Here is an 8765-nt window from a genome sequence, read left to right as displayed (position 1 = left end):
TAAAGCAAATCTTACAAGGGGCTAACTTGTTTATCTAGTAAATATCTGTCTGCCCCGAAATTTTCAGATGAATTGGACAACTGGTTGTTGGGTTGCTCCCCCCCTCCCCCAATTGGTAATTTTTAAAGAAATTTAGCCGTTTTTGGTTATTATCTTGAATACTATTATAGATAAAGATAATTTGTAAACAGCAATAATGTTCAGCAAATTAAGATCTACAAATAAGTCAACATTACCAAAATGGTAAATTTACCCCTGAAGGAGTCATTGCCCTTTATAGTAATTTTTTAACATTTTTCATTAATTTGGTAAATTTTGGTAAGTTTTTACAAAGTTTTTTCCTCTGTAACTAAAGGGCCAAGTTCATTACAGATAGAGGAAATTGTAAGTAACAAAAATGATCAGTAAAGTATGATCTACAAACACATCACCATCACCAAAACAAAATTTTGTGATGAATCCATCTGTTTCCTTTGTTTAATATTCACATAAACCAGGGTGAGCGACACAGGCTCTTAAGAGCCTGTAGTTTATAGTATGTTCTACTGCACTTATTCACCACTGTACCAAGTTCGTGCATTCAACCCTGTTTAACACAGCCAGACTTTATTCGCTTGTCCCAAGCCAGGAGCCAGTAGTTCAGTGGTTGTCGTTGGTTCATTTCTGTTATAATCATTTTCCTAAAACTGTTTTGTCATAAATCTGGCTGTTAGTTTTCTCAATTGAATTGTTTCATATTTTTCATGTCGGGGCCTATTATAGTCGACTATATATATACAGTATGGGTTTTTCTCATTGTTGAAGTTCGTGTAGCCACATTCCAATTCAGTAGTTGTTGGTTCATGTGCATTATATTTGTTTTTCGTAAATTGTTTTGGTATAAATTATGCCGTTAGTCTTCTCAATTGATTTGTTTCATATTTATCATGTCGGGGCCTTTTAAAGCTGACTGTGCGTTATTTTCTCATTGTTGAAGTTCGTACAATGACTTACGTCTACTTCATTTGAACTGTGGCGGATAGTTGTCTCATTAGCAATCATACCAAATCTACTTATTTTTATATTGCGTTCACTAAAAAGTAGCATCTGCAGAATTTTAATTTTCAAAGTAGTAGGAATGAAATAGGGGGATTGCAAAATTAAATACACGTATGTCTATGGACTAAAACTGAGCTACAAAATGTCATCAAATTTTAAGGCAAAGGTATTATACAGATGTGCTTTTGTTGTTCCTTGCATTCAGAAATCAACGTGTATAAGTGAAATATATAGTATCTTTTATGTATTTAAAGAAAATGATGCACGATGGCTACAATTAGTGGAGCAGGAACTACTGATCATTTCACAACAAACTAGTTTAAACTGGTTTATATTGCGGTTCTAATTCACGGCCGACACTCGGCTAACCGAGAGATTGGTCGGTTAATCTATATTGAGTATGCGGCTATATCGGCAGTGGGTCTGTTAATCGGGTTGGCTAAAGTCTGTTAATCAGGTGTTATCGAGAAAATCATTGAAAACTCAGAATGTTTCATTGTATAACCTTTTAAATATATGTTTATCATAAAAAATATTTATGTCTGACAAAACTATTCAATGTACTGAATCCAGTGGTGTAATTATTATTTTTCTAGCTTCTATGTACGATCTATAAAATGAAAAGGCAAATTACTCATCAGTAAATTTATACACATTTTACACACACAAAATGTACACAAAATGACACTTGGGTTGAATTTACTTGCATGCACTATTTTGAACATCGAAAAAAGACAGGCATTATGAGTGTTAACCAAATTGATATCATTTTGTGAAAAATCTACACGAAAATCTGTATTTTGGTGACATAAATCAATCTTTATTAAAAACCTGGTCTGTTAATGGGTCGGATGTATAAAACTCGGTCTGTTAATTAGTCTGTTAAGAGTTATGAATGACAATAAAAGTATAATTTTATTACTTTATGGTGTGTTCATTTGGTAGGCTCAAGACGAGCGGCTAAAATATACGGAAACAACACTTGAGCAATGGAACATAAAATATATACGGAAACAAAACATGAGCAATGGAATATAAAATATACGGAACAAAACACATGAACAATAACAATGTAGGCAATGGATATTGAAAATTGATAAAAATGGTTTCAAAAAGTGTTAAATTAAAGTAAAATTGATTTTATCCGAGAATGGTCGCATATATCATGTGGATTCTGTTTAATTGTCTTGAATGACACAAATGTGTCATCTACATTGGTAACCAGTATATAAATCAGAGATTAACGTCGTAATGTAACTAAACATCAGTATATTGGGATGCCTAAATATAAAGAATAGAGAAAGAATAATGGGTAAGATAAATAAAATGTAGAGAAAAGTAACATAACCATTTAAAGAATACAGAAATAAACAACACCCCCCAATCCGTACCCTCATGGTATACACGAGAATCTGGATGGAGATACTTAATACAAAATAAAAGATAAGGACAGTAGAGAGTGATGCATTGCTAAAAAGAGAAGAAAACAAATTGTTTAAGAATAAAGACATGAAACCCCCCTGGGTGTTGAAACAGTAACGGATTGCGATGTACTCATATTGGTGATAAATGCTTGACGTTTACATGTGGACACCTGCAGTTCTCCTCTGCACATATGTAGAAAAGGAACTAAACGGAATAAATGAATTAAATTTTAATACAACCAAATGTAGCTGCATTCGCTCCTTTCCATTTATTTCTTTAGAATGATTTGTAAACAACAGATGATTAAGTAATACAAGAAAAAAAAAACAATTGGATGATGCTGAGGAATTAGGATTAAGGTGGTACCGAACACTTTCACTAAAATCAATGTGGTTCGTTTAATTTGGATAAAATTTTGACAAAGTATTTAATTTGAACCTTTAACAGAAATATAAAAATTTCAAAAAATTTGAACCAACTGTTTTGTCAGAAAAATTAACTGGTTATATAGCAGTTTGACAAACACCAATTTTGATCTTCGAGAAGCTTATTATTCCCTTTACAACACAACGTAATTAAAACGTATCACTGACTTTACAGAGTTATCTCCCTGTAGTGTTGGGTACCACCTAAACGTCCAGTGACAAATGTCATGTGCATATGAAAACGACAACACGTTATATATATGTACCCTGTGTTGTATTAGAAAGACACGTTCAATCGGATTTGAGAACATGCTACTTTGAGCAGACACAAAAATTAAGGCTGATTGAAATCGTTAATAATAAATTCATGCATATTCCAGCGACCAACCCAGATCACGCTATATTGAAGTGACACACTCTTGAGTAAAATGCAAAGAAAGTCAAAATAAAAATAAAAATGCTTTTACTGGAAGGATAGTGTTGCATCGTATTATTATTTTTTGTCGAGCCTTCGACTTTAGTCGAAAAAGCGAGACTAAGCGATCCTACATTCCGTCGTCGTCGGTGTCGTCGTCCACAAATATTCACTCTGTGGTTAAAGTTTTTGAAATTTTAATAACTTTCTTGAACTATACTGGATTTCTAACAACCTTGGACAGAAGCTTGTTTATGATCATATTAAATAGTATCCAGAAGTAAATTTTGTAAAAATAAAATTCCATTTTTTCCGTATTTTACTTATAAATCATGGACTTAGTTTGTTCTGCGGGGAAACATTACATTCACTCTGTGGTTAAAGTTTTTAAAGTTTTAATAACTTTCTTAAACAATCCTTAGTTTGTACCAAACATGGACAGAAGTTTGTTTATGATCATAAGATAGTATCGAGAAGTAAATTTTGTAATTAAGTAAATCCATTTTTTTTCCGTATTTTACTTTTGAATGGACTTAGTTTTTCTGCGGGGAAACATTACATTCACTCTGTGGTTAAAGTTTTTAAAAATTTATTAACTTTCTTAAACTATCCTGGGTTTGTTCCAAACTTGGACAGAAGCTTATTTATGATCGTAAGATAGTATCCAGAAGTAAATATTGTAAAAAGATAACTCCCTTTACTCTGTATTTTACTTTTAAATGGACTTAGATTTTCTTCCAGTTAACATTACGTACTTTAACCTATAATGGTTTACTTTTTAAATTGTTATTTGTATGGAGAGTTGTCTCATTGGCACTCACACCACATCTTCCTATATCTAATTACATACAGTCTGCAGTTAAAGTTTTCAAAACATTTATTAGATTCATTCACTATCCTAAATTTTTACTAAACTTGGACAGAAGCTTCTTACAATCATAAGATAGTATCAAGAGGAATATTTTTTATTGATTCTTTTCCTCATTTTTGTTGAGCCTGCGATTTACAGCAAAAGTAGGCGAGACACTGGGTTCCGCGGAACCCTTAAAATATTTTTTTTTTTTACTCAAGAACATCTCATTTTTAACATTTTCAATGGGAAAATATAAAGGTAGCACAACTATTTTCGTGGCTAAATAACTCTTAACTGACACAATTTCAATTGTCCAACCCATTAACAGACTTTATTCACATAATTTTCACTAAAACGTGGTATTACTCACGTTATATTACAATTATGAAATATTTACTAATGTCAATTTATATTTAAGAACCAAAGTAGTATTTGTTTTTTTTAAATGATATCTAAAATTGTTTGTTTCGCCTTTTATTAAAAAATTGCTATGCATGTAATCATAAATACTACATACTTGCGCGACGCCTTTTACTTTTACTGAAAACTGCGCAGACTATGAAATGTTTTTAAAGGTGGAAAATGCTCTTTGATAGATATCATTTTGTCAGACACTTTTCTTTTTTTGATTTAATTCTTATAATATTCCAAAAATCTGTATATTTGATCGAGTTTAACATTAAATTGTGCGTTTTACTCTTAACAGACGTATAGCCAACCCGATTAACAGACCCACTGCCGATATAGCCGCATACTCAATATAGATTAACCGACCAATCTCTCGGTTAGCCGAGTGTCGGCCGTGTAATTGAACATTAAATCCAAATGTTATTTTCTGGCAAGTTTGTATACAGGAAAGAAGGTCGAGTATTTTGATTGGCATAAGAAATGAAGATATATAAGAGAGGAACAGAAAGTTTGCTTTGCAATATGTCACATATTCGGAATACTCAACAGGAATTCACAAACGCAATACCCATATCGACCGGGCGTGGCTGTGTATTTATACATCCTGTCCAGTGAAACGGACGTTCATCGAACGAGTTTTTCTACCAGATGAGGAAAGTTATCCCATTTATTTCAGCGTATAGGAAACTTTATTATCGCCAAATGGATACGGAAAGGGTTTGGACCACGTTTAATACAAAAATGAAGTTGTGGTATGATTGCCAATGAGACAAATCTCCACAAGAGACCAAATGACACAGAAATTAACAACTATAAGTCACCGTACGGCCATCAACAATGAGCAAAGCCCATACCGCATAGTCAGCTACCAAAGGCCCCAAAATGACAATGTAAAACAATTCAAACGAGAAAACTAACGGCCTAATTAATGTACAAAAAATGCACCAAAAAGAAATATGTAACACATAAACAAACAATAACCACTGAGTTACAGGCTCCTGACATGCGACAGGCACTTACAAACAGAATGTGGCGGGGTTAAACATGTTAGCGGGATCCCAACCCTTTCCTAACCTGGGACAGTGGTGTAACAGTACAATATAAGAATGAACCATGAAAATCAGTTGAAAAAGGGTATCACCAGCCCAGTAGTCAACATTTCGATGTTGACATGAATATAAATAATGTGGTCATTTTAATAAATTTCCTGTATACAAAACTTTGAAATTTTCGAAAACTAAGGATTTTCTAATCCCAGGCATAGATTACCTTGGCCGTATTTGGCACAACTTTTTGAAATTTTGGATCCATAATGCTCTTCAACTTTGTACTTGTTTGGCTTTATAAATATTTTGATTTGAGCGTCACTGATTAGTCTCACGAAACGCGCGTCTGGTGTACTAAATTATAATCCTGGTACCTTTGATAACTATTAACTCATCAGATAGATACACATACAAATAATACATATAGAGTGGACGTGGCCTGGAACTTGTATATCCCAACAACAAAAAGACAATAAGTACCGATCTGAGAGTACTCGCAGTTATTGACAGCTAGTTCAAAGCCACTGACAACTTATAAAAAAATCATGCATCTTATCAATCAGTACACATCCAATATCCAATGGATTTAGTGCAAAGACGCCAGAGAAAAACATGACCTTGTGAATTGCCAAAACTTGATACAGGTACCGACAGATTGTAGTAACACCATCCCCTTCTGTATGTGTCGGTCCCAAGCCAAGTAATTCAGTGGTTGTCGTTATTTGCTGTATATCATATTAATTTTTCGATCTGACTTTGTATTGTACACAAACTATAAGATACATAAGTTACTATACCTGTTGGAAAAATCCAGACTCTGGAATCTATTGAAGGTTAACTCAATAAAACACTCCAAAACTTAACGACATCGTAAAAAAACCTTTTTGTTTCATAAACATAGCTCAAGAAGATACAGACAGGTAAAGAGACGGAGGGCTGATACAGACATAAATCTCAAAACACAGAGACTTCAATCTTGCTGTTGTTCAACTTTTCAATTCATGTAGGAACTCAGTTCCGACGTCTTCAAAATAAGTATCTGCCCCCTCTGAATTAAGGAATTAAACAATTTTCAAGAACTATAGTGGTTTATTTCCGTAATTCTTTCATAGCTTACTAGGTAGCTGTGAAACCGAAAGAGATTGTAGCAAGTTGACTTAAAGGCTTTGCAAGTTTAAAAGACGATCTATATGTTTTGATCTTATGCAAAATATCTTGCATGTATGGCAGATTGCATAGGAAATGCTCCATTTGTCGTAGCTACAATCTCACCATATACATATGTCATCGTCTTAAACTTATCATGGAATACGATTTATCGTTGAATTTCCTTTGTCATGAGTAGTATGGCGATTGCCAGTAGTAGAGCAGGAGTTGAGTACATTTTAGGAGAATTCGAGTTCACCCTTTATGATCAATTTGGTTTGAGTGTTGTATTTAGTTGTTTCTTATGTTTTATTTCTGTTGTTTCTATTGATTTCTATTGATCTAGTGTTTTTAGTCGCACCATTTGATCTGTAAAACTATTCTCAGTTCAATTGTTTTTCAACAGTTCAAGCCAGCTAAACTCGCCCTTGAATAAGGGTTCTGATCCTAATGATTATTTGCCTCAATTTTTTTTCAGATTATACACCTGTCAATGACATGCTTCAATATTAAAACTTGATATCTAGATTAATCTATTCCACTGCATGGCTTTGGAATACTACTCCCATTGCAACATAATAGGTTAAAAAGGAAAAAAATAAGGGTATAGCCGTCAAAATTGTGTTATTCTCTTAATCACTATAGAAGCAAACAAATAAATAAACAGACATTGGCACAATAATTCAATGATCGCATGTATAGTAAAGAGCCACGTCATCTGTAAAAATAAAACACAAAAAGGAATATAAACACAGCCTATTAGCAAAAATGACAGACAAGAATACAAAAATTATAAAAGAACAATGACACAATGACGAGATGTATAAGTACACAGCCACTTCAAATGCATATCGCATCTGGTTTAGTGAAATTGGTACCGTTAATGTTATCATCTCTTGTAAGACTGAAATTTGTATCAAATTAAATATTGTTTTCCAATTGGCAGTCAATGTGTCGAGCATCTTTACGGAGTGCATATATTTTTTAGGATCCTACCAGTACAGTGTGATAAATTTATTAATGAGACCTCAACTTGAATGATTGCAAGACATTTGCCATCGAACCTTGAGGAAATAACAGTACACCTTTTAATCTCAACTTTGCACGTGCTTAACATTTTGTTGCAGTGAATACATTTGTCCTTGGTTTGCACGATAATGATGTTTTCCTTAAAAAATTTTGACATATTTTCAGCAATAATGTTAAAAATTCTCTATAATTAAGCAATTAATTAGAATCGTTCGGAACATGCATGACATATTTGCCACTGGACGTTAAGCAACACACAATCAATTAGTCCTTAGAATGTTTCATTCAACCTAATAAATCACCCTGAACATGCTTGAAATATTTCCCACTGGACGTTTAGCAACCAGCAGTTAATCAATTTAAACCAATGAACGATAGACTTAATTATTTGTTACAACACTTATTGTTATTTTCTCTTCTTTACGGTACATTCCATTACTTTAAACTAAAATATTAAACTAAAAATATGACGAAACAATATTCATTTTCTTTCAAATTTTAAAGGTAAATATGAATCCATTTGATCTGGGTATATATAGTATCACTGTCTGAAACAAGAAATATTTATATAAAATGGTAATTGCTTCTTTTCATAATTACTTTCTAATTGACCAAATAGATGTTTGAATTGAACTTTAGTCTTTCTGTCATACTGAGAGTATCCTAAATTGAAATCTGCACTACTGCAATCAGTGTATCCTTTTTTCACTGGAGGCATTTCAAGACACTACAGAAATGAGTTGACCTAGTAATTTGGGAAAAATTGGGCCAAAAATTTTGTGATAGGTAAACCACAAGCATTTTCAAAGATAAATTAATTTCCGACCGAGACGTTACAACGGATCCCATTATCGTAATTATCACAAGGTATACATGTATATAATCCATCAAAAATTACTCTTTGTCAGGATACACATGCGTGCAGCGATCATTTGTATCGTAATAGATAATTTAAACCGTACATATTTTTTCCGTTGACT

The sequence above is a fragment of the Mytilus edulis genome, chromosome 2 (genome assembly GCF_963676685.1).
Source record: "Mytilus edulis chromosome 2, xbMytEdul2.2, whole genome shotgun sequence".
NCBI classification, from domain to species: Eukaryota; Metazoa; Mollusca; class Bivalvia; order Mytilida; family Mytilidae; genus Mytilus; species Mytilus edulis.
Note: the sequence above shows the minus strand (reverse complement) of the source record.